Source organism: Chrysemys picta, chromosome 3, assembly GCF_011386835.1.
Source record: "Chrysemys picta bellii isolate R12L10 chromosome 3, ASM1138683v2, whole genome shotgun sequence".
NCBI classification, from domain to species: Eukaryota; Metazoa; Chordata; order Testudines; family Emydidae; genus Chrysemys; species Chrysemys picta.
In genome coordinates, this window is record NC_088793.1 from 198,139,711 (window position 1) to 198,164,796 (window position 25,086).

The window sequence follows — 25,086 nt, forward strand, 5'->3', positions numbered from 1 at the left end:
GCTCTAGTTTTCATGTAAATTAGGCATGATCTTCAAGCTCGCACAGTCTTACTTGTGCAGTTCCATTCTACGTTACTGACATACATGGAATAGTTTCCTGTTCAGACATTATAAGTCCTGACACATTAGAAGAACCAATTTGCCTTAAAAAGCAGCTGCAAACACAGTGGTTAAACCTTTCACCCAGGTATTCAATATTTCTATACCTCCTGAAGGAGATATCCAGCAATCTCTTTTGTATAAAGGTAGTGGCATTACCATTCTTATTAATTATAAAATCAATTTCTAACCTGACTGTGAAAGCAAAGATTGGAGGGGGTCTTTTTAACATGAGATTAAAATTTACAAAGTCTAATTATTTTGTAAGAGAGTCTCAGACTGGATTTAGATCTGTACATAGTGTGTCTGCATTAACCACATGGGTAACAGATATTTTGTTGTCGCTGATAAAGAACATGTACAGTATGTGCCACTTCATTTGCAAAACGGTGTTATCGTGCCTTCAGATTACACAGCTGGCTGCCTGGTGGTTCCGAGTTCTAAACATGACTCTGCCAGTTACTCCATGTTGGTTTAGTTTCCTCATTTCTAAAATGGGGATGATAATTGGAGCTAGTTGGGAAATTGTTTTTATTTCCGATGAAAGTTTTGGAAAAATATATTTTTTATTTCCGGAGGGCCTGCCTAGATGGCCGTTTAGTGCACGGCAAGCTGGGATGTGACTCTTCAGCACTGCAGTCTACCATGCACTATGTGGGGATATGGGCCCTGCTTCTGTGAACTCAAAGTTTTATAGCATGCTTACATCAGTAGATCAAAGTGCACCACCGAACTTTTCGCAAGTGATAGCAGGTTCCAGACGGCCACTTAGCCTGCAGCAGGCCAGAGTGCTGTCGATTTGCACTACAGTTCGCTGCACACTAAATTACCATATAGACCATGCCCTCAGTTTCATCTACATTTTTCTTTGTTTTGACAGAAACCTGAAAATGTTCAATGAAAACTTGAACATTTATATTTTTGGTTTTCAGTAACTCAGAATTGGAAATTTCAAGTTTAAAACCCAAATGTCTTGTTTTACAATGAAATTCCCCAAATTTGACCAAACCAGAAATTTTTCACAAGGTAAATGTTTTTCCCCCTGAAAAAAGCCATTTTCCTTGGAAAACCTTGACAGAATTATTTTAACTAATTCTAATAAGACGAGCCCCCTGCTTTATAAGCATGTTGTAAATATGAATATGTTACTGTCTGTACAGTGCTTTGAACACAGAAAGCACTGTAGAAGTATTAAAGGTGCCACTTAGTTTATTAATACTGTATAGCTAAAACCTTCAATGCAGTCAAAAAGCCCTCTTTCTGTATATATCTATTGAGGAAAATAATGATACAAGAGCTCATAGCAATTTTATCTACACTAGAGAAATGTACTGTGCTATCCCTATAACTATGGCAGCATATATTATATCCACACTTAGAAATGCTTGAAATGATTTACCAGCCTGCTAAACCTGCTTGGAGCAAAATATGTTTTAGCAGAGCTAAAATACAGATCAAGACTGAGCCTTCTCAGCCTATCCCACGCTAGTGGCAGTCTGAAGATACAGACTACTGGCGGTTGTCACATAATGCACTCGTATCCTTTTGCGATCTCCCAGAATGCATGGCTTCTGGGAGTCATATTGGGAACTGTGGAGAGGTCACTCAGACCAGTGCTTTAGAGCAGTGCTGGTCTTCAGGGCAAACGTGCAAAGCTTCTTAACACGAGTGTGAGTGCTGATCCGCTTGCACTAAAAACAGCAGAATACAACTGGTTTGGTTAGAAATGGTTCCATTTTTTAGGGCGGATGGGGCCTCAGAAGGCCTGGGTAGCTTAATGGCATAGACAGTCGGTCACTTCTAGCTTAGTGTTTTGAATGTGTGTCTTGGTACGAAGGAAGTTTATAAAGACACTAGAGGGAACTGAATGGCCCAGTGGATTGGTTATGGTATATATAGCTTGTTATGGGTTCAAATCCAGCTCAGGTCAGCAGTGACCAAAAATGTTACCATTGGCTTTGCATGGTCCTATGTGGAATGAGTCTGGAGGACCAGATTTTTAAAGGTACGTAGGCACCTAAAGATGCAGATAGTCATCTAGGCACTTTTGAAAATCCCACTAAGCACCTATCTACAACTTTAGGAATCTAAATACCTTTAAAAACCTGGCCCCAAGTGTTTACCCCCCAATGCACCCTGTGTTCTCCTTCTTGACGTTACCGCAAGGACAGCTTGTGCTAAACAAAGATGTTCTTTTGTTCTTCACTTCCCCCATCAGCTCACAAACCAGAGCCTGCTCCGGTGGTGACAGTAGCAGATCTCTATTCTGAACAGCACCCAATGCGCCCTGCATTGCTGTGATGTCTCCAGATACCTTCCACACCCTTACATCCCAATAGCAGCTACCCCACCCCTCTCACTCCACCCAGATCTGGAACCCTTTTTGACAGGTTCAGCAGAGTGTTGAAGCAAAAGGGATGGAGTCTGACTGATCTTTTCTCCCCAGATGGGGTCCGACCCAATAAGGCCCGTTGGCTGAGAAGGGTGGGCAAAGCTTGTGCTGCTCCGTGCTTGTATTATCCCTGTTCTGTGGATAAAATGACGACTTCTCTGTGATGTAAAAATAAAACCTTTCATTATGCTACAGAACAAAGCAATTAGAAAAAGCCCTCCTTGGAGGAACCTTGCTGTTTATTATTAGTATCATCAATGTAGCAAACCAGCTTGTTAACTCAAAGTTCCATGTATAAGCTGCTTTGACATATGCACTTGGCTCTTCTGGAGTTTTGTAATGTTCTTTTTGTACAATTTATTCCTATTTCATTGGGGAGCGGGGGGTGTTTCTATCTAAATTTGCTTTAGGTGCGAAGAAAAAAAATGTGTGAATTTGCTGGTTCTGAACATCTTGTCCTTCTGATTTATACATATCTGTTTGTTCAGCGCAGATGCATTATTAGTAGCAGAGTAATTTTAGCCCTAAAGTGGTGGGGAGGGATGGAGCAAGGCGTTGGTATAAGACATACACAAAAAGGGAGTGCTATGATCGATACTTGGGAAGCTACTAGAGTAATGAATAAAACATTTAATTTGCGAGTACCTGCAGGATGAAGGGGTGATCACTAGCTGCCAGCATGGATTTACCAAGAACAAATCAGGCCAAACCAGCTTGATTTTCTTCTTTGACAGGATAACTGGTTTGGTGGATAGGGGGAATGCAGTGGACATAATAAAGGTGGATTTCAGCAAAGCTTTTGACACAATCCCACGTGATGTACTGATAACGAAGCTGGAGAAATGAAGGCTTGGCAGAGCTACCATTAAGTGGATGCATAATTGGTTAAACAACTACAAACAAAGAGTAACTATTAATGGAGTGATGTCAGGTTGGAGGGAGGTTTCAAGTGGGCTTCCACAGGGATCTGTTCTGGGTCCAGTGTTGTTTAACATCCTTATTAATGACCTGGATGTAGGTATAGAGAGCACACTGATCAAATTTACAGATGACACAAAGGTAGGAAGGTTGCCAACACTCTGGAGGATAGCACTAAAACTGAGAGGGATCCTGATAAATTGGAGAACTGGGCTACAGACAACAAAAGGAAGCTCAACGAAGACCAATGTAAGGTGCAACACTTAGGGGAGAAAAACCAAATGCACCAATACAGAATGGGGGATAACTGGCTTGGCAGCAGCATTGCTGAGAAGGATCTGGGAGTTGTTTTGGATTTCAACCTCTGCATGAGTCAGCAATGCGATGCTGTTGCAAAAAAAAAAGCAAATGCAATTTTATGTTGCATTAATAGAGGCACAGCAAGCAAGTCACGGAAGGTGATAGTATCACTCCACTCAGCGCCGGTTAGGCCTCAGCTGGTGTACTGTGCCCAATTTTGGTCACCAAGTATAAAAAGGACATAGAAACTGGAAAGGATCCAGAGGTGAGCAACAAAGATGATCAAAGGGATGGAATGCAAGTCATGAGAGCAAAGGCTGAAGGAACTGGGTATGTTTAGTTTGGGAAAAAAAGAAGTTGAGGGGGGATATGATAGAGGTCTTCACATACTTGAAAGGCTGCCATAAAAAAGATGGAGAAAAGTTGTTCTCTTTTGCCACAGAAGGCAGGACAAGAGGCAATGGGTTCAAACTACAGCACAGCAGGTTTAGATTAAATCTCAGGAAATGCTTCCTAACTGTAAGAACAGTAGGACAATGGTACAGACGCCTCGGGAGATTGTGGAAGCTTCTTCCCTGGAGGTTTTCAAAAGGAGGCTGGATAGCCATCTGTCTAGGATGGTTTAGACACAACAAACTAGATGGTTTAGACTAGATGACCCTTCTAACACTATGATGTTAACTTACATTGATAACTGAAGTTTTTACAGTGATAACTTTTTGGACAACCCCCCTGTGACAGGTTACTCCCTCACTCCAGGGCACCACCTGATGTAATGGGATACCACTGAGCCCACTTCGAGCCTCTAGCGCACATCCAGGTAGGGCCACTCCCAGCTGCAGAAAGGCACAGACACTGAAATCAGCTCTGCATGGGAAGAATCAGCTAGGGGATTGCCCAGCACTCAAGTGCACAGCCCTTCTGGGGTGCAAACCCCAAATTGTGCTATCTTGCACTGCACAGAGATCTGTACAAAGCAAGCTCATGAAATTTGTCCACTCCCTCAATGTGGAGGAAGATCTGCACAGCTTTTTGCCCCCTCAGTTATGAATTGCACAAACGGGTTTAGAGAAAACAAAAACAAGTTTATTAACTACAAAGGGACAGATTATAAGGGATAGCAAACAGACCAAAGTAGATTACTGAGCAAATAAAGCACACACACAAACTAAACTTAATACACTAAAGAAACTGGCTACAAGTAATACGTTCTTACCCTAAATGTTGTTTAAAGCAGGTCGCAGAGTTTCTTGAAGATAAACTGTTCTTGCTTGCAGTTTAGAACTCCAGATATTCCATTCACAGGCCAGAAACCTTCCAGCCTGGGTCCAGTCCTTTCTTTCCAAAATCAGTCTTTGGTGTTTTCAGCAGTCATCTTGGGGATTCAGTGAAGAACTGACCCTGATTAACTCACTTCCCTGCCTTAAATAGGATTTACATTTGTTGGGAATCCTTTGTTTCCCAGTTTGAGCCCCACCCCCTTTGTGGAAAAATACTAGCAGTCCAAGATGGAGTCCAGTACCAGGTGACATGGTCACATGACCCTGCCATGTCAAAGCAGCCATAAATCCTCAAGAAGACTTCCCAGGAAGCTGGAAGATTAGCATCTTCAAATCCTATTGTTCTCCCTAATGGCCCATTGACTAACCAGCCAGACTGATTGATTGAATTTTGTCTGGTTGGTGTTCCCCAGGTGCAAACACTTTTGTAATTGATACATAGTCCATCTTCCTAACTTTAGATACAAAAATGATACATGCATACAAATAGGATAATCATAGTCAGTACATCATAACTTTTCCAATGATATCTCACATGACCCATCTTACATAAAATACAACTTAGGTATGCCATATTCATATCACAACAATATCTCTATGAAGAATATGGGGCTTAACATCACCCCCCAACACACACACACACACACACACACACACACACACACACACACACACTGTGTTCCCCTCAGGCTATAATTTCTAGATGCTCCATATCCTTGCTGGCTGGGGTTGTTGTAGCATATGGGGCAGATATTTTAGTTTGATCCCTGTTTCATACAGACCTCTGTTCTGCTCTGCGTTACAGGTATTGCTATAAGTTTATATTTTAAAGAGTTCTGAAACATGTATTGCCTATATATAAAATGTTTCAAAGTAGTAGGACTACTCAATTACAGAAAATAAGTTGCAGTTTGTTTTTTTACTCTGGTTAGGTCTGGCCTTGAATGCTATGTACTCTACAGGAGCAGAAAAGCTTAATCCGTGTGGCTCACTGTTATTAGGCTACTAAATCAAATTGTACTGCCATGTTAAACTGTTTGAGACATTTTAGTTTGAGCCCTGTTTCACACAGTCCCCTGCGTGTGTTTCTCTCTCGCGCTCTGGTCTGTATTACAGCTCTGTTTGTACTATCTGAAGTAATAAACAAATCCTGTACCTTCAAGGACCAGAATGTGAATTTGAAGCATGTCACACTAGCTCTGTGGTGACCCAGATGAGGTTCTTCCCCCTATTTGGTCCTGGTCAGCTGTGTGAGAGTCCCTCTGCCGTGCTCTCAAGGCTCTATAGTGGCGTCTCAGGTGACGTTGACCACAGGAATTTGTATTTAATTCAATGGCAGCGTGTATATGCACATTTGCCAGAGATGCCATGGCCCCTTCCCTGTTTTCTATTTCTTCCTGCATCCCCCATCCAAAGTCTTTCCTCACAAACCCTCTCTCTCTTCCACATTCACCTCAGGTCTTCTGTATCCAGTACTTTTCCACCTCCCCCTGTTCTCACTCCCCTAGGTGCTCTGTCCCCACTACAGTCCCTTGCTTTCCCTCCCTTTGGGTGCTCTGTTCCCCCCCCCCCCCATAAACCCTATGTATCCCACTCACCCACCCTGGATTGCCTCCCCACTAGCCTGTTTTCTCCCTTTACTCTGTCCCTTCCATACACACACAAGCCCTTGCCTTCTCCCAGTATTGGTTGCTCTGTTTCCCCCATTCCTTCTTTCATTTGCTTGTTCCATTCCCCCTAACAGGATGCCACCTTCCTCTGAGTGCTGTTTGTCCCTTTCTCCACATAGTCTCTGGCTTTCCAGCCCTCTTTGTGTGCTCTGTTGTGATGGTTGTTCGAAAAGGGTTATGGGTATTTATTGGTTCAGATAAGCACTGAAGCATCTGGCTACCTATCTGAACCAAACACAAACTCTGAGCCTCTTTGAGGCTTGCCCATCAGGTTTTGCTATGTATTTCTGCACTGCTGGGTTAGGGGTGGCATGTATCTATGGTATCTAGGCGTTTCCAGGACACCTATCAATGTACTACTACTTCTGACATACAGGTCAAACAGGAATTTCAGAGACACCCTCTTGTTAACAACCTATCTACAGCATAACCCCACCCTAACATAAGCCCTTCTTGTCTAGCTAGTTCTTACTAGCCTTTTGGCTGGCATTCCATGATAAGAACAAGTAGCAGGTATTCCCCGCTTTAGGAGAGGTATCAAAGTGCAGCTGAGAACTGGGCCTTGTCATTTTGGAGTGTCATGTCTTTGAACATTATATTCAGGAGCATAATGAGCGGATGGTCTGAAATAACGAAATGCCAGCTCCCTGCTTAATGGTCAAGAGATATACACTTATTTTCTCTGGGACAGCTGTTATTTTACACAATGACTTTCTTAGCTGAAGTGAAGATGGGAATGGACAAGTCAATTGTTAGCCCTTGATAGATATGGCTCCTTATGCTTGTGAAAAAAATTGTCCATGTAAACGGTAATAAGTCAGTCATGTGTAGTCAGTAATTTAAAACATGATGAAGACATATGGGGCCCAAGACGTAGCTGGTGTATATCTATGGAGATAAAGCAATGCCACTTTTCACCAGCTGAAGTTCTGGCCCATAATATTTTTGTAAGAGAGTGGGGAGTTTTCCGGCCCCTGGAAAAAAAGACTTTAAAGATTGCCGAGCTGATGTTTGTTAGTATGTTAGTTAGCAGTGATAATCCATAATACACAGCACTAGACAGAGAAAGTAAACTATACCCAACTATATAATAATGTATATAAAGCTGAATTTAGTAGTCAGATAAAATACAGGTAAATTTGGGGTCTACAGATGAAAATTTAAGCTAACTCATCAGAAAAGCTCCTACTAGTGCCATCTATTAGACTATGGAGTAGTCTCCCAAGGGAAGCAGTGGAAACCCATTGAGTCATTGAAGACAGAATGTGACGAAGCTCGGAAAATATACTATAGGGGACCATAAAGTGACTGACCCTAATCCTTGGCAGAGGTCAAAGACTCAACAGCACAACTCATGAAGAAGGTGCAAATGTGGCTTTAAGCCACCTTTGTGTTCCCTTGATTCTGGGGTGGGTGTGCATTAGGCAGGTCCCCTGGCACAAATTAGAGTATCCTAAAGGTTGCTATAAACTATGCCAATTGCCAATGGCTGCAAGAGACCATTTTCAGACGTGGGGATCGCTGAGGCCCAGGTAATCCCCAACCACGCTCCCTATGCTGGCCATTAGGAAGGGCTGATATTAGAGCTGCTACCACAGTGAGGTAATCCTCCTTGGGCTAACTATACCCACTTTAAGGCTGGTTAACAACCACAGTGCAGCTGAGCACTGGGGTCCCTGTGGATTGTTCACAGGCAAATTAAATTGCAGTGTGAATGAAGTTAACTGGCATTGCTGATGGCTGTCTGAACAGCCTGGCCAATGATGGAATGGACATGAAAACTGAACTACCTTACCCTGTCGCCCATAGAGGAAGGCTTCCCAGAACTGAGAGGAAAGCCCATTAGAAGGGAAGTATGGGCAAGCTTGCAATGCCACTGCTCCGGCTACACGTGTCCTACGGACAGAGGACTTCAGTCTCCAAGACTGACAGCCGGGCACTCTTCACAAGCATACACTTGAAATCTTTTTTGTAAGTGTCTGACTAAGAAAAACAAAATAGAGACAAGTAAGAAAAAGCCAAGCTGGGAACTCCATGCTTCACTGGCACTCTTATAGTCTAGAGGGCTAATGCAGATTCCATGCACACTTTGTTAAAACACTCCTGAATTTGGCTGACAAAAATCCCCTGTGCATATGTACAGAATTCAGATTTATAAGAGATCAGACTGCATTGTTGCCATTGTCTTTTAAAGTGCCCCACTGATGATGCCACTCTATACATGTCCAATATGATACGAGCTTTGCTATTTTTTCAGGGTTTTTTTCAAATTTGCATTGCAGCCAGCGTATTTGTGCACAGAACGCTCTCGACTAACGCTGCATGTTGCGGCCGCCTCTATTCCTTGCTGCAACCATTTCTGCGTGAGCCAGAGATGTTAAGTAATAGCTCCAACCCAGGGCTTGTTTACCATGTCTGTAAAGAGCGGAACACTCAAGGGGTCACAAATGAATTTGATAAAGCAGGAAGAGCGTTGGATGCTGGTAAGGGAGTGATGAAAGTGCAGCCCTATCTCTATTGTGTGTGGGTTTTGAAAAAGGCCAAATCTTTTCATAGGGCTTCAACTTAAAATCGTCTGGTCCACACCTAAAAGTAATGCCAGGCTCTCCAAGCGGACATATACACAGCCTGTCGACTGCATTATACCAATAATACATTTCACAAATACGCTTATGTTTTTGCTATGTAATAGAATGTCAGTTGTGTGAAATATTACAAGTTTCAATGCCGTCTAATTGTATTTCAATAGGCACAAGATGTATTTCACTGCACAGTATAGACATTTCATTATATAATATAAATTTACACGCTGTAGTAAATGAATGTGTTCATTATACAGTGTAATTTTTTTCATTGCATAACATTTCCATTATAGGATTCACTGTAATCACTCCACTCTGTTGCAAGCAAATGTCATTTATATGACACGTAAAAATTCACAGGATGCAATTTAAGCGATTTCAGTCTGAAGCATAAACACATGCAAACCACGTAACACAAATAAACTTACTCCAGATGGCTATCCTCATAGCAGATAAAATCAGATTTCTCCATCTTAACAAGCTAAATTCCCAATCCAAATATAGGCCAATCAATGTAGTTTTTGCTGATTAAAATGGCCAGAAAATTAGCATCAATGCAAACATAATAAGTGTAATGAAGTTTTCGTTACTAATAACAGACCAAACATTACATTTTCCGGATGGTTTTCTGACTGAATGTTACCGAGGATCCATAGAGATTCTCACCTGCCTCTCCCAGAAAAGACTTTAACTGTAAATATCTAGAAACAGAATAAAAATTATTGATATAGTAAAACAAATAATCCTAAAAAGCAACTATGCTACATGTTTTATTTGATCCTATACAGTTACAGCTGTCCTGGGTAGTTACAGTACAGTCCAAGAGCATGAACAAACAGCCAAGCTATTTTGTCTCTGTTGATAACCACCTTATTGCTTTCAGCAGCTAGCAAAATTAAACCTTCAAAATAATTCTCATGTGCACTGACTGTAAACTGAATTCAAATTAAACTAATAAATTCCAAGGGACGTGTATATTTAGCCAGAGTTCTGAATAGCTTCTTATTTCCATGAAAACTGTAGTCTGCACACACATATATGGACACACAGTTTACGTCTACCCGTATACATCTTGCATGTGCATTGTCTGTTCCAACATGCATACCAGAAGCAATCACAAACACCTCTCTGCCATTTTCACATAGACGGGTTCTGGCCAGGGGCTGCAGAACCTTATGAGATGTCTATGGTATGTCCATGACCACACATGCCGTCCAGTTTTTCTATTTTAGGCACTATATGGCCCACATCATTGTAGTATCTAAGCACCTCACAATTTTTACTCTATTTATCCTTACCACACCCCTGTGAGGAAGGGTAGTGCTATTATCCCCATTTTACAGATGGGAACTGAGGCCCAGAGTGGCTAAGTGACTTGCCCAAGGTCACGGGACCAACTTTCTTCTCCTTATATTTATCTATAGACTAATTGCTCCCAAGTTGCAATTTGGAACCCGAAGTCAGTCTGTCAGACCGTTTCATTACACTAACGTACTGTTTGAAATTCAGCACTGAAAGTCACACTGTGAAGGGATTGGATTGCTCTGTTTTGCTCAGATAGTGAAGTAATATTAGAATTAAACTGGGCCATCTGGAGAATTATAAAATAAGTTGTAGCCTTGGGCCACCTCCTCCTCCCTGAGAGTACTGGAAAGACTCAAGAGCAAAGTATTGGAAATTACCCCAAAAGTCCGAACAAACACTCAGATATGTCCAAGCTGAATTACATTTGTGAGAGATGCCTTTGGTTATTCTAACAGAAATATGTTCAGACAAGAACTAGTGATCTTTTGAGGGGGAAATAAAAGTTTAGAAATATTTTTCCTGTATATACAGTGCTTTTCTTTTTATTTTAATATGTATATAGTCCATCTCCTGTTTTATAACCCCAGGTGTTTCTTCCACATCCATTGAACGCAGATTTTATGTTAGATTTAAAAATAAAAATGTTAAGTCTTTTCCTCACGTTGGGTCAAATTCAGCTAAATTCAGCTTACATTAAGCAATTCCTATATAAGTTTCTTGGTCAATTTCTAGGATAACGTAACTGGCACTGTAAGGGAAAGTTACCTGCCCAAGGTCATATAGCAAGTCACCAGCAGACCTGGAAATAGCGTCCAGGTCACCTGAGTCTTAGGAGTCTCTTTCTGTGACTTAGGCCTTGGCTACACTTACCCGCTAGTTCGGCGGCTGGCAATCGAACTTCTGGGTTCGACTTATCGTGTCTAGTCTGGACGCGATAAGTCGAACCCGGAAGTGCTCGCCGTCGACTGCGGTACTCCAGCTCGGCGAGAGGAGTACCGCAGAGTCGGCGGGGGAGCCTGCCTGCCGAGTGTGGACCAAGGTAAGTTCGAACTAAGGTACTTCGAACTTCAGCTACGTTATTCACGTAGCTGAAGTTGCGTACCTTAGTTCGAATTAGGGGGGTAGTGTAGACCTGGCCTCAGCCTTGATTGTAAATTATCACTACAATGCCATACTACCCCAATCTAATATAATGCATGAAATACAGTAGCACAATATTTTTGGATACTTTAAAAAATAATAAATTGGTATCATTGGACAGTAATTGCTATGTTATCTGCATTGCAGGTCACTGAGTACTCTGTGTTTGCTGCTAATTAAATTCACTGTGGGAAGCTCCTTACATCTCTGTATGATATGTGTCTGCAAAACTGGATGTTGCCCCTAATTGCTTCTCATAACAAGGTTATAAAACTCACGCTGTTATGCCCAGATACAACAGAGGCCTGACAGCAGTACGTGACCTTATACAACATATGTGTGACTGCACCAGTGGGCTTCAGCACAATGCTGTGTATTAGGGGATAGAGCTGCAGCCTTAACTCTGTACTTCCTTGCTTTTAGCTGGTTAAGTTAGAACTTTAAAGCTACTTAGCTTTTGTTTGAAATTTATCACATCATCTAAATCAGGGGAATGGCCCTTTAAAATTGAGTTATACTTTACTTCATTTACAAATTCTACACAGCATCTATGAGTAATTTACATGCTTGATTTTCAGTCCTGCTTATACACTGCAGACACATTGTCTCAGAAAATTGCACCTGGACAATGACAATATGGGGCTCTTTTTCTGTGTAGACCAAACCCATACACCATGGGTATGTCCAAAGGTTTCAAAGGCCATGGTGCTCTTATTATTATTCATTATATTTATTATGCTAGTGCCAAGGGGTCAGGATTGGGGCCTCATTGTCCCTGGCACTGTACAAACAAGGTAGAAAAATTAATCAGCATTCCTGTAATTAAAAGGTGCCGTTGAACCCTGACTGGCTTACCTTCCCTAAGAAGAACAACAACTCCGAACTCTTAATGCCAAATTTCTGAACTATAAGGCAAATGAACTCATAGATTTTTAAGGCTGGAAGGGACCATTAGAACTTCTAGTCTCACCTCCTGTATAACACAGGTCATTAAATTTCACCCAGTTATGCCTGTATTGAGCCCAATATTTTGTGTTGGACTAAACCATAACTTGCATTTGGCTAAAGCATATCTTCCAGAAAGGCATCCAATCTTGCTTTGATTAGGAGGCTATCCCAATCAAAAGGAGAACACTCTAACCTAAGTGACAGAATGGTTTTGTACCAGTTCTCTGGCAGGGAAATTGTAAAAAGAGGAAATGACTCCTCAGACAACAAAAAAGAACTCAAGGCTCAGAACATTACCTTACTTGATGCTCTATCTGGAACACCTCAAGCTGCCTGGAATGGAAGACCAGAGCCTCAAGAACTACAGAAGTTATTAAATGTTCACTTTCCTGAAGAATGCAGGAAGAGTGGTAACTCAACAGCCACGTTTCATTCCCTACCGGGAGTTTCCAACATTAATTTCAAGTCCCAGATGCCTTGGCTACATTAGAGAAGTTAGTTCCTGAAAAGTTACTGCCAATGGTGCAGCTGCACCAGAGATAGCAGTGTTGCTAATGTAGACAGGAGTCAGATGTTTGTACTACTGTGTCCAGGTTTTTATGGCACGATGGTAAAAATACGTGATTTATGTCTATGCTAGGACCTTAGCACCAGCACAGCTGCACCACTCCTGGTTTTTGTTATAATACAGGAAGTAATTTGTCTAATGTAACTTTATTATAATTATTTATGTTACGGTATCACTCAATGGCACCAGGCAGCTAGATACTGTCGTGCGAGGCACTATATAAACACAAAGATAGATGCCCTCCGTCTCAATGAGCTTATAGTCTAAAAAGGCTGAATGCTGTATGTTCAACTCCATATAAGTATGTGTTTGCCTACTGGCATTTTTAAAAAAAAGGATCTAAGTTATTTATAAAGGATTAACAGGGCTATATGCAAAAAGCTCAACAATTGAGCTTCACGGGGGTTCGTGTCAGCGTTTTCGTTGCTGAAATAATTGCTGTTTGTTATGCACAATCCGTGGTGCCTGTGATTGATCAGAAAATTGTTTCTTCTTCCCAGCTGGATGACTGAATTACTTGTAATAGGGAAATACTGAATAACAATTGGTAAACAGTGAATAATTCACTTCCGGTTCAATTTGGGACTCTTTTGTGAATATTTTAACAAATACTAGCCGTTAACTGAAAAAAAAATCCTTGAATAATGAATACTATGACCCAATGGCCAGTTGCAATTTCAATTTGAGTCAAATATTCATGACTATACTTGCAAATCTGTTTTTCTTCAATATTCGACCAACTCTGCTAGTTTTAAGCAAGCAACAAAACTTTAAATCAAACAACTTTTTGCATGGTTTTGAGTTTTATAGTGAAAGAGTGAAAGCGTGACTCTATTAAAGTCAACAAGAGCTTTGCCATTGACGTCAATGGAGTCAGGATTTCACCCCAGATTTCTCTCAGGTCTTTTAATAGTACATCTCTCTCAAACTAGCACATCTGGGGCCCTGAAACAGAAGCAGCAGTGTTGAAAAGACTCTCTTCACCCTAAATTGGCTTGACTTCTTTTCATTTAGCCAGAGACGCTAGTCTTTTTCAGAATTATTGTAGTAAATTTATCGGATTTAGTCCTGTTACAGGAAACACATATGAACTAAACAGGATGCCAAAAACTTGAAAGAGGATGGTTTGGGTGGTGTATCATTGCCCCTGCTGTGCGGCATAACATTAACAATTTTGATACAGAAAAGGCTTCAAAGTACCTATCGGTGAATAAATAAAAGAAAAAGCAGGAAAACTAATAGAAATCAATGCACAGTGACAAATATAGAAAACATACTGCAGACAGTATGCACCAAATAAACAAAGTTTTATTCTGCACTGATAATGTTTGACCTAACCCTTTATTTAAAACAAAGGAAAAATCAATGGAGGAAACTTTAACCACTCTCCAGAGGAATCACAATATAGACTATGTCTGTCCCCGTCCACAAGCCTCTTCAAAACAGTCAGTATACTCCAGGCCTTTAGAGAGGATTAGAGATAGATCTTGAATTGGTTAGATGTCAAATGTTTGCCCAACAGCATTTCCTCTTCCCTCTTACCCCATAAACTATCCATTTGTTTTTGGCAATACAAAACTAACCAGATTTACAAACAATCCCATCCCTCGCATTTTAATCAGCTCAATAACTGGGTTGGACCGTGTGCCAGGGTTTCTAACAATTAACATGCTAGATCTCCAATTGTTTATTAAGTTTTGTCATTACAGATTTTTAATAGCCGTTTTGTTATACTCAAATATAACTCATCATAAAGTCATATAAACAAATGTGAATGTAAAATAGCACTGGGTTCAGAAAAAAACAAAAAGTGATGTAAATGCTCCTCAAAACAAAATGTCAGGCACCTTCAAGTTGCAGAAATGAGAAATGATATTACCAAACCAATTAAACTCAGCTAACTCCCCTTCTCTGCTCTGGGAAACGTTTGAAGTAGTTAGCAGGGGAAAATATATCTCTGCAGCAGTCAGCTACAAAAGAAAAAAGTTGGATGCCCCAGAAAAGAAAAACATGGGAAAACGATTAAAACGCTGGAAGATTTAGCTAATGAGAACTGGTACTGAAGCACCCTAGGTTTATAAACTGTTGCTAGATGGAAGTGCAACAGCATAGTGATGGAGTGAAAGCAAACGCTTATTTAGTTTGTGTTCAGAAGTCAAAGGGGGAAACAACAAAGTTGATAAACACTTGGTATAACAACAAACAACAAAACGCTATAGAATGGGGTGACATCAATTCGTGCACAAATCCAGCCATTCAGAGGTGTCCACGTTGGATTCTAAAATATAATGCAAATTGTGGAAATAGCACCTGTTGGCTCCATCTACCCTCTTCTTCCTTCTCATCAATATGGTGCTACTCTGATCCCATGCTAAGTCTCCCAGCCATACCAAGTCAAGGAGCTACTTTTAACAGATTGAGGTCCAGAGACAACTGCTGGGCTTGCTGAGGACAGCTCAAGCTGGTTAGGGCGTTAGCTGACAAAAATGGCCTTGGAGGATGATCCAGAGACTTTCATTGTACAGTGGAAGCCGAGGCTGCGTCTCTATGCACTGCTATTACACATGGCCATGAATGTCTAACAGGATAATGGGCCCATGTAGTCTTTACAAGAGACCCGTTCAGATCTTTAATCAGGATGACCAGTTAAGGGAACAGGAAGAGGGAAGTTTTCTGAACTTTGATTCTAGTGTGAGTTCTGGGCTGACTTTTCTCCTCTCCCCTGGTATGAGGGGACAACTCCTTTTCCTACAGGAGACTCTCCTATAGCTGGAAACACATTTGGCGTTTGACGGTTTTTAACTTCTACTCGGTGATGGGACTGTGTTCTTTTTCTGCAGCTGCTTGCTCAGACCTTGATTACTTGTGACCCTGGAGGCATTATTGTCGTCAGGGGAGACTAACTGTACTGTTGATCATACTTTGGATAGGAACCATAAGGAGTCTTGCCCGCAAGCAGCCAGGGAATTGCTTGCCCTTCTGTACACCTTTCAGTTGGCTGATGTACAGAGGGTCTCTCATCCATTCGTCAAGCAGTACTACTGACTGGAGGCTAATTCCAACCAGATTTCAGGGGCTAGATTAGATCATTTACAAGCCTTTCAAAATGAGCGTATGCAAGTTCATTAGAGTCACCAAGACTCCAACTTATTTTGGCCAACCACCATTATACCTCTCCTTCTTCCTGAACATGTTTCCCAGCAGTACTTCAATAAAATGAGGGGGAGGGATAGCCCAGGGTTGTGAGTTCAATCCTTGAGGGGGCCATTTTAAAAAAGGTTTTGGGGGGAGGGATAGCTCAGTGGTTTGAGCATTGGCTGTTAAACCCAGGGTTGTGAGTTCAACCCTTGAGGGGGCAACTTAGGGATCTGGGGCAAAATCAGTTCTTGGTCCTGCTAGTGAAGGCAGGGGGCTGGACTCAACTCAACTCAATGGCCTTTCAAGGTCCCTTCCAGTTCTAGGAGATAGGATATCTCCATTAATTAAATTTATTAAATCAAATTGTTACAGGACTCAATTATACCCAGAGATTTACTTTGTTCCAAGAATCGACATCAGCAGAAACTTTTGTATGAATCTCTGAGATACTTGTGTCTACTAGTAAAGCCCCAGATACTGACTCTTTGCCTTGTGGACTTTGTATTTTGGCACACGCATCATCTTTAACAAAACATGTCATCTTGGAATTCATTTAGGAGTAGGAGCTGCCCCTCAGCTGTAAGTGTCATACAGCAATAGTCGCCGTGATGGAAAAGGGCCTTTTACCACCTAAGTACTAGACACACCTCTCTCTGCTCTGTTAAGATTGTAAGAGGTTAATCTTGTGTATCATTTTCAAAAGTGCTAAAGTGGTTTAGGAACCTACATGCCATTTTCAGAAGTGACTTAGGCACTTAGGAATTTGGAAAAAAAAACAACCTGTGGGACTTAGACTGCTAAGTGCTGATAGTTGGTGAGCACAACACATTTCTTGATTAACCACGTTTTCAATTGGTCAGGCCAAACTGGCTCTTTTAAAATTGCATAAGGAAAAACACGTGGACTGTGAGGGGTGTAACATCCTCGGTGTTAACTGAGACCAGACTGAATAACAATGATGCCTTCCATCAGCTAACTAATAATAGTTCAGTTAAAATGGCGCATTGATAATGCATAATATGAGCTTTGTCACAGTGGTCAATTAATGATACATTTGGGATTTCGACTATGCAGCATTTCCTTGTTACCTAAAGGGAGCGTTTTTAAAGCATTATTATTTCTATATCTCTTCATATGTTTATGTATGAGATTTATAATGTTCTTTTCACTTGTCCCTCCCTGTGAAAGCTGCAAGAGACTTGAATGTCACAGGAGACATGTGATTCTTGGCAGGTTTGGGAAGGATATTAACCCAGGGGTTCATGGAGGGTTGCATCTGTGCTTCTGAGAGGCACACTGCTGGATATGGAAGGGGTGCGGTATGTTTTCTATTGTGTGAGGTTGGTTTTGGATTTGGGAGGAGGTGGGGGTGGAGAGATGGGCAACGGTCCAAGCATTGTGCAATTCTATGTTTGAAGGGTTGTGCCTGGGGGGGCCTCTCTTTACTTTCTCTCCTTCTCTGCAGAAAGGCTACCTGCTGTGAGAGAAAACATAATGGGAATCTGTTACTAGATGAGCTGTTCATATGCTTGCTTTTTACAGCTCCAGTTCCAGACAAAGCCACACACCACCCAAAGGAACATGCCCATCATGATATGTGTGAGTTTTGTGAAAATATTAAATATAGAATATCCAGTGAATTTACAGGGCAGTGGGTGGGAGGGGAACACTCAGGAAAGATGTTGGGTACACGTACGAAAGCTGATCTTCTGTTTTCTCCTCTTTGGGGACTCTTTTCCTTCAATGCTTATTTTCTTGTCTGCTTCCATCCTCATTGCCTCTCTCGTCTTCACTCCTCGCTCTCATTCTCTCTTCGGTTTCTGCCTGACCCTGCCCTCTTAGCAATGTTTCCCTCTAATTGTTCCCTCATCCCCCAACCTTCTTTCTCCCCCTAGGACCTGGACTGTACCAATGAGACACAAGACACACAGTGACACAGTTCAGAATAGACACAGTGCCTCCTGTGAGAGTTGGAGACAGCCCTGCATCTGGATTCAGTGATGCTTTGTCCAGTGGAGCCATTTCAGAGCAGGGCATGCAGAGCTGGCATTAGCATTTTATGGCAGGAGAGCGGAACATTTGCCAACCATTCCCCTTTTTCAAAAATCATCCACTTCTGCCCACCCTCCCATCTCCTTCATTTCAAGACCATGACTCCTGTCCACCATGTTCCCATCTCTTCATGCATTCATGCTGAATGATCAACACATAAATAGCATCGCTGGAGGGCCAGAAATCCAGACATTTGATACAAAAAGTGCAATGATGTAATTTGCATGATTGATTAATTCTTGTTACTAATTATAAATCTTTTCATAGATAATACTGAGGCATTAACTCATCTGCATATGTAACAGGCTTGGGGAAAGCGTGATGCTAATGTTAGGTATGATGCTTCTTTTCCCTTCCTATACTTCAGCTTACCTCTGCTGTGGCACAAACCAGAGTTTAGTCTTTTCAGGCCTGCGATACAGAGTTAATTGTCTGATGAAAGGGGAGTGACACAAAATCGCTAAAAGATAACATTTACTGAATCAATCTCTCTCTCTCCCTAAAACAGTTTACCCTTGAAATCCTTCAGTACAGTGTCAACAGCAAGTCCTGTTTACAGACACTTTCTGAGGCAGGGGTTCCTGACGCTTTAGTACTTGTTACTAGTACAAGTTGAAATGCAAAATATAATTATGTGGATATATACACGGCTCTTTCTCTGAGAGGATTAATCTTTTCGTTCTCCGTGGAATGGGGTCTGATCCCTCTAAGGGGCATGCAAACGCCTTAAAGATGGGAAACAAAGGATACTTCCAGAATTGCTTTCAAACTCCCCTGCAGTCTTTGCAACAACAGTCTGCAAGGTGCACTGCCTGCAGCAAATTCTAGTCATCATCTTCTCCAGTGGGTGAGGGAGCCTGTATCTAATCCAATAAACTGGCAAAGTCGCTGGAACACAATCCTTACAGCACACCCTTCTGCTCCTTACGTGGTTCCAACACTGACTTCTTGGCCCCCACTCCTACTATTTATAACCCTCACCCCCTTTGTGTTCCCATTGGCTCTACTCTCAGAGTGACCCTGTGTGTGTCCTGTCAGGCTGCTTGCCCATAATGGAAGTCTGAAGTAGCATGCCTCATGCCTGCCACACCCAATTCCTGAATGATTCTGACCCAGCCAGCAGAGTCACTCTGCCCAGGTCCAGCAAGTCTGCAGTCTCAGAATCCCCCAAACAAGAAGCTATATCCTTCCCACGCTTTCTTCCCTTATTTCCAACACTAAATGCTTCAAGGCAAGCATGTGGGTTACACCTACATTCTCTCTCCAACGTTTTCCCCCTGTTCCCTCCACCTTCTCTCTGGTTCCTTCCTTGAAACTGCTCCATTTCCCTTGAGCCCCACTCCTCCCCGCCCCCACTACCTGGTCTCCCCTGCTCTTCCCGCCTCATGTCCCCTGTCCCCATGCCTAATCCTGCCTCAAGTTTCCCCCTGCTGCTCCCCCTCATTATTACGCTGCGCTCCCTGACCGTGGAGACCTTGCCTAGGACATGGCCCTTAAACTGTCCCATGCATAGGAGATATAGTTAGAGTGACTGCCCACATATCATCATTCTCCGCCCCACTGCTATCTCTCTATGACTGGAGACTATATTATAGGCTGGGCCTCCATGGTTAGCGTCCTGGATTATACCTTAGGAGTCTCCATGAGTTTAGCGTCCTAGAGTAGTCTCATGGGAATCTAACCAGAGAGTTGCAGCCTACAGCACCTTGTCCCACACACCATCCCTGCTGGCCCCTTGGCAACAGGAGATGGAAGCAGCTGCTTGGCCCATTCGAAGTGGGCCCTGGAATGTCCCTGTCTGTAGGGCCTGGACTGTGTCTGGAGTTGCTGTTGCCTGGCCTTGGAGAAGCCACTCGTGGTGGAGCCAGCAACATGGGCAAGCCCCTCGCACCTGGGACCACATCCAGGCTGGTTACACAGTAATATCAGCAGTGGCCCCCCATGAGGCCACTGCTGAGCAAGACGACCGGCCTCTACGTGGAGAGCCAGAGCCTGCGTGACAGCCCCCTGCCTTGCACCTGGAGTCATTTACAACCCTGATACAGGAAATGTGACTGGGGGACCCTCTGTGTCCCCATATCACTGGCAGCCAGGACAGCCCCCAAGAGCTCCTGGCAGGCAGCAGCTTAGAGCAGTCTTCAGACTTCTCTAATCTGTGTTTGGAGGCCAGCCCAGCTCCATACCAGATGAGGCCCAGGGGGCTGCAAAGGCTACCTAAAGCCACAACTCAGTGGGACCAGAGAATCTGGCTTGCTAATTTTAAAGGGAGAGCAGACATCTGAAAGGCAGAGAATTCAAAGTAAAGTTTTTAAAGCATATGAAACATTGTTTTAAAAAAATATATCCTTTTTTAGCTGGTACCATCCCAGCTTTGTCCGCTCAGCACCCATAACAGCTGGGAGAAGTTTAAATAACGGCAGTGTGGTAATGATACAATTATATCCCGATTTACAAGTGCGATGCAAGAGCAGTCACTGTTCCAAATTTAATATTTTTCTAACACAATTAGTCTGACTGAAGTGAAGCTGCTGAAATCACAAAACAACAGAAAAACAGTGTTTCTTTGGGCAGGGTTTCAACTTTTTAAAAGTCTAAAATGATGTAAAATGTTCTAAAGTAAAATTCACACCTGGACTGACAAACAGCATTCCAGACTGAAACCCCTAAGAGATTCAGCCCCCACAAACAAACAGAAGCACCCCATCATATGCTTAGCCACAGTGCTATCATCGTCAGCAACATGCCTCATTTCCTCAGAGACGTCTCAGCACGCAGTAATTGCCTTGTGATTGGTTTAACTGCTTCTGCTGCAGCATGTGCCATGTGCACGGGGCAGGCTACACACCGCAGCTGCGGCACTGTTTCTTACTATACCTGGAATCATTAATATCTCATTGTAAATGTTCTTTACAAAGCAGTTAATAGAGTTCTGGGCTATGAAATGGTTTCCTAATATTAGGGTGGTGTTGTGCAGATCTAGGGTGGGTGTGTTTTTTGTTCTTTCATCTGTCTGTTTGCAGCTAATATCAGCACAGCTTGCCTTTGGAACTATCTGCTCCATAAATCAGATGGTTATGAAACTGTTATTTCCATGAGGGTTGACATTAACATTTTCTCCATTTATTCTTTACTGATTGTTTTCCCCACTGTACTATGTTGTGAGCTGCTTCCTCTGTTTCATTTTTAAAGCTGTGTTTTAATATCCTTTGGAAAAATGCATGTATTATTTAGCATACTGGAGAGTGAGGAGATGCCAAGTGTGAAACGCTTTGTATTGCAGGAAAACAAATGTTCGGCTGTGTGCAATTATCAGACCCACTTTTAAAGGAAGCATTTCTTTAAAACTGGGATGCATGATGGATTAGGTTATGTCATGGGATACAAACTCAAAGGTCATTACACTGCTGCTCCTTTCTAAAGGTATGCTGCTTATAATACTTAGGAACAGGGGACCAGTTGGTGCTGGAAGAAAAATGTCTGTGGTAAAGCCAGATTCTATCTCTAGCAAAAGATCAGAATTCCATGTTCTGTCATTCTAACTATTCTATTCTATTGAAAGAGAAAGAATAATTCTCCTTTTTGCTGCCTTCTTAGTGCCCAGTTCTAATATTATTTGACGAATAGGCATCAGTTTTCGACCGGGGAGAAGTAATGGGTTAAATTATCACACACTATAATATGTGTTAACATCACAGAAACAAATACACTAAAAAGATTTCTGCTGACCTGTGTTAATAGAAGGGTCACATAGCCAAGCTTCTGGCCCTTTGAAAGAGAGTTTATGTTACATGGTATCATTAATATTTACACGCTGTACTGCCCAGTGAGGATTTATGTCAAAACCTTAATCCTAGGTTATGCCACTTTTAGCCACAACTTTGATTTGATATTATGCTCAATGCCTGCCTAGACAGAAGATGAAAGAAAAGGGGGAAGAAATAGCATTGTATACTTTAGCCAGTCTTACATTTTATTCTCCTGATCAGCTATGTACGCCGTTCTATGGTTTTACTATTTGAACTTGAACTCTGGCTGACCTGTGGCACCTTTAAGACTAACAGAAGTATTGGGAGCATAAGCTTTCGTGGATGCTCTTGCATCTGAAGAAGTGAGGTTCTTACCCACGAAAGCTTATCCTCCCAATACTTCTGTTAGTCTTAAAGGTGCCACAGGACCCTCTGTTGCTTTTTACAGATTCAGACTAACACAGCTACCCCTCTGATATCTGGCTGACCTGTGAGTTTTGAGATTAAAGGAGTTTATCCAGAGTGCATCTAGAAAAGCTATGAAATCAAAGTGTATTAATTAATAGTTATACAAACTCATGCACTATGATTAGCAGTGAATGGAAAAAGTCAAGAAGGATCCCACAGGTTATAAATTAAAGGATGGAGCTGACTAATGCACAAGTCCTGTTGCAAACTTTCACATGTCTATATATTAGGTGTTAACTTCACCCCTTCCATCAACTGTGAGTTAATGTACATTCACAGTCATTTACTATTAGCCGAGCTTCCCTACAAGCTATTGGAAGGGGTTGTTCAAATGAAGAGATCCATGGCTGTCTTGTGATGTCAACAAGTAGATAGAAAATTGTGATCTTTTCCATTACACAAATGGTACCCCCAAAAACTTTATGGAGCTAAATAAGGTAATGACATGTAAATTGAAATAATTGCAGAGAGGCAGAGCTATAAAGGGATGAAGGAAAGGGTAAAAGATGTTCTCAGCTAAGATCTGGAATGGGTTGGAGAGGAGGTGAAGAGATATTGGATGACTATTCTACATGGCAGGAACTGTTGAAGAAAATGCTCTTGCACTCAATTGTGGTGAAAGGCGGCCAATACTGTGTGGGAGAAGAAAATGAGGAAGGCAATAGAAAGGAATAAAGTCTATGAGACAGGCTGGAGTGAGGAATCATAATGAATTGATGTGCAAAACTCGCTCACCTGTAGAGTTTCTATTATGAGGTTAAATCTTACTTTGTGCCCAATTCTCTGCTCCACTGGTCTACATCCCATTGAGGTCAGTGGTGTTTACTCTGAATTGACACCGGTGAGAGAGCAATTTTGGCCCTCTGTTTCCATACTTACCAAGGAAGAGCTGGCAAGAGATCAAGCTTCCATAGCTGACCAAGGCACTAGGTAGCATATAGATTACAACATCATTAGTCGGACGCACTGAACATTAACCTATAACCTACTCAGAACAGATCATCCCCCTTTAAAATCCTTCCGTTGACTCCATGACTCACTGCATCATATTCAGGCTCCTGGTCATCACTTACACAAGCTTCCCACTACATGACAGATTCTTGGTTTGGAGGTTGTGGCCACCCTCCTTTTTCATGGCCAGATGGGAGCGTTGTCCTGCCAAGTTTTTCTGTTGTTCTATGGGTTGTGGTATGGAAAAGGTTGAGAACCACTGTTCCACCTACATTGGTTTCATTTCCTTTACTCCCACACTCCTTCTCCTCAATCTTCCAGGTCTACAACTTTCTTTATTTCTTTCTCCCCCTCACAGCTATGTGCTTTGTACCATGCTGCCCCTGAGATCAGAATGACCTTCCTATTTTCATTCAAACACTCTCTCTCCCCTCTTTCACATCTCCTCTTAAAAGCTCCTTCATAGCCTTAGTAATACCCCCCTCCTCTTTTACTGTTGACTGTAATCTTTTACTGTTGGAGTAATCCCTTTGAATTAAATATTTACTACTCATGGAGTTAATTGCTCTCCAGCATGAGTAAAGGTAGCAGAACTGGGTCCTTGGCATGTAAGCTTTCTAGCACGGCAATGTGTCTCTTTATATGTGAGTAAGCCACTGTGCAAATCTACAGCTCTTGCCACATGACTTATAAACGTATTAGTGAGTTTTAAAGGAAGTGACTAAGGAGATTAGCAAACATTTAACCCTCTATTCCTTCCACCAAAAGCAGCTAGAGGAGATTAAATCGTTTATGGTGGTCATGGTCCACCTTTTCCCTCTAACCTCAACAGGAGGAGAAGGCAGAGGCCACAAACATCCTATTTGCAAGATCAAGAAAGCTTTCTTCTGGGTCCTTTTATTACGCTATTGAAATCAATGCTTCTCTGAGACATCCTTATTATTAGTGTGCTAGGAAGTGCAAGATTTCAATGGCACTGCAGTTTCCATGGTGCATCAGACATTCTAGAACATCGCTAATGGTAAGCTGCAAAGCTAACCGAGAAGTATGATACCCCAACAGAAAAGCCCCAAGATCCTCATGATCTTGAAAATCAGAGGATCCAGGGTTATAACACAGTCACGGGACTATCATGGCATTATTTGAGTTAGTCAAAAATAGTAACAATTTTTCTTGTATGGTCTTGTCAAAAATTCCTCTCCTTTTTCAGTCAAAATTTCAAAAGTTAGACAAAATGCGATGAGTGGAAGCTGTAACATAATCCTGTTATACAGTCAATTTAATTGTAGATATGAGTCCTTCATGCCATTTATGACATCAGAGCAACCAGGTGGGTTTGGCACAAGAAATCACAAGTAAAGCTGTGCGAATAATGGATTTTTCCATTTGTTGAGAATTTCAAAATGTCAGGGGGGAAATAAGTTGGAGTGAATCAAAAACCAACATTTTCAAAATTTCCAGTGAATCAAACATTTTTTTTTAAAGTTTTAGTTTTGGGTTGAATGAAACATTTCATTTCAGTTCCAAAT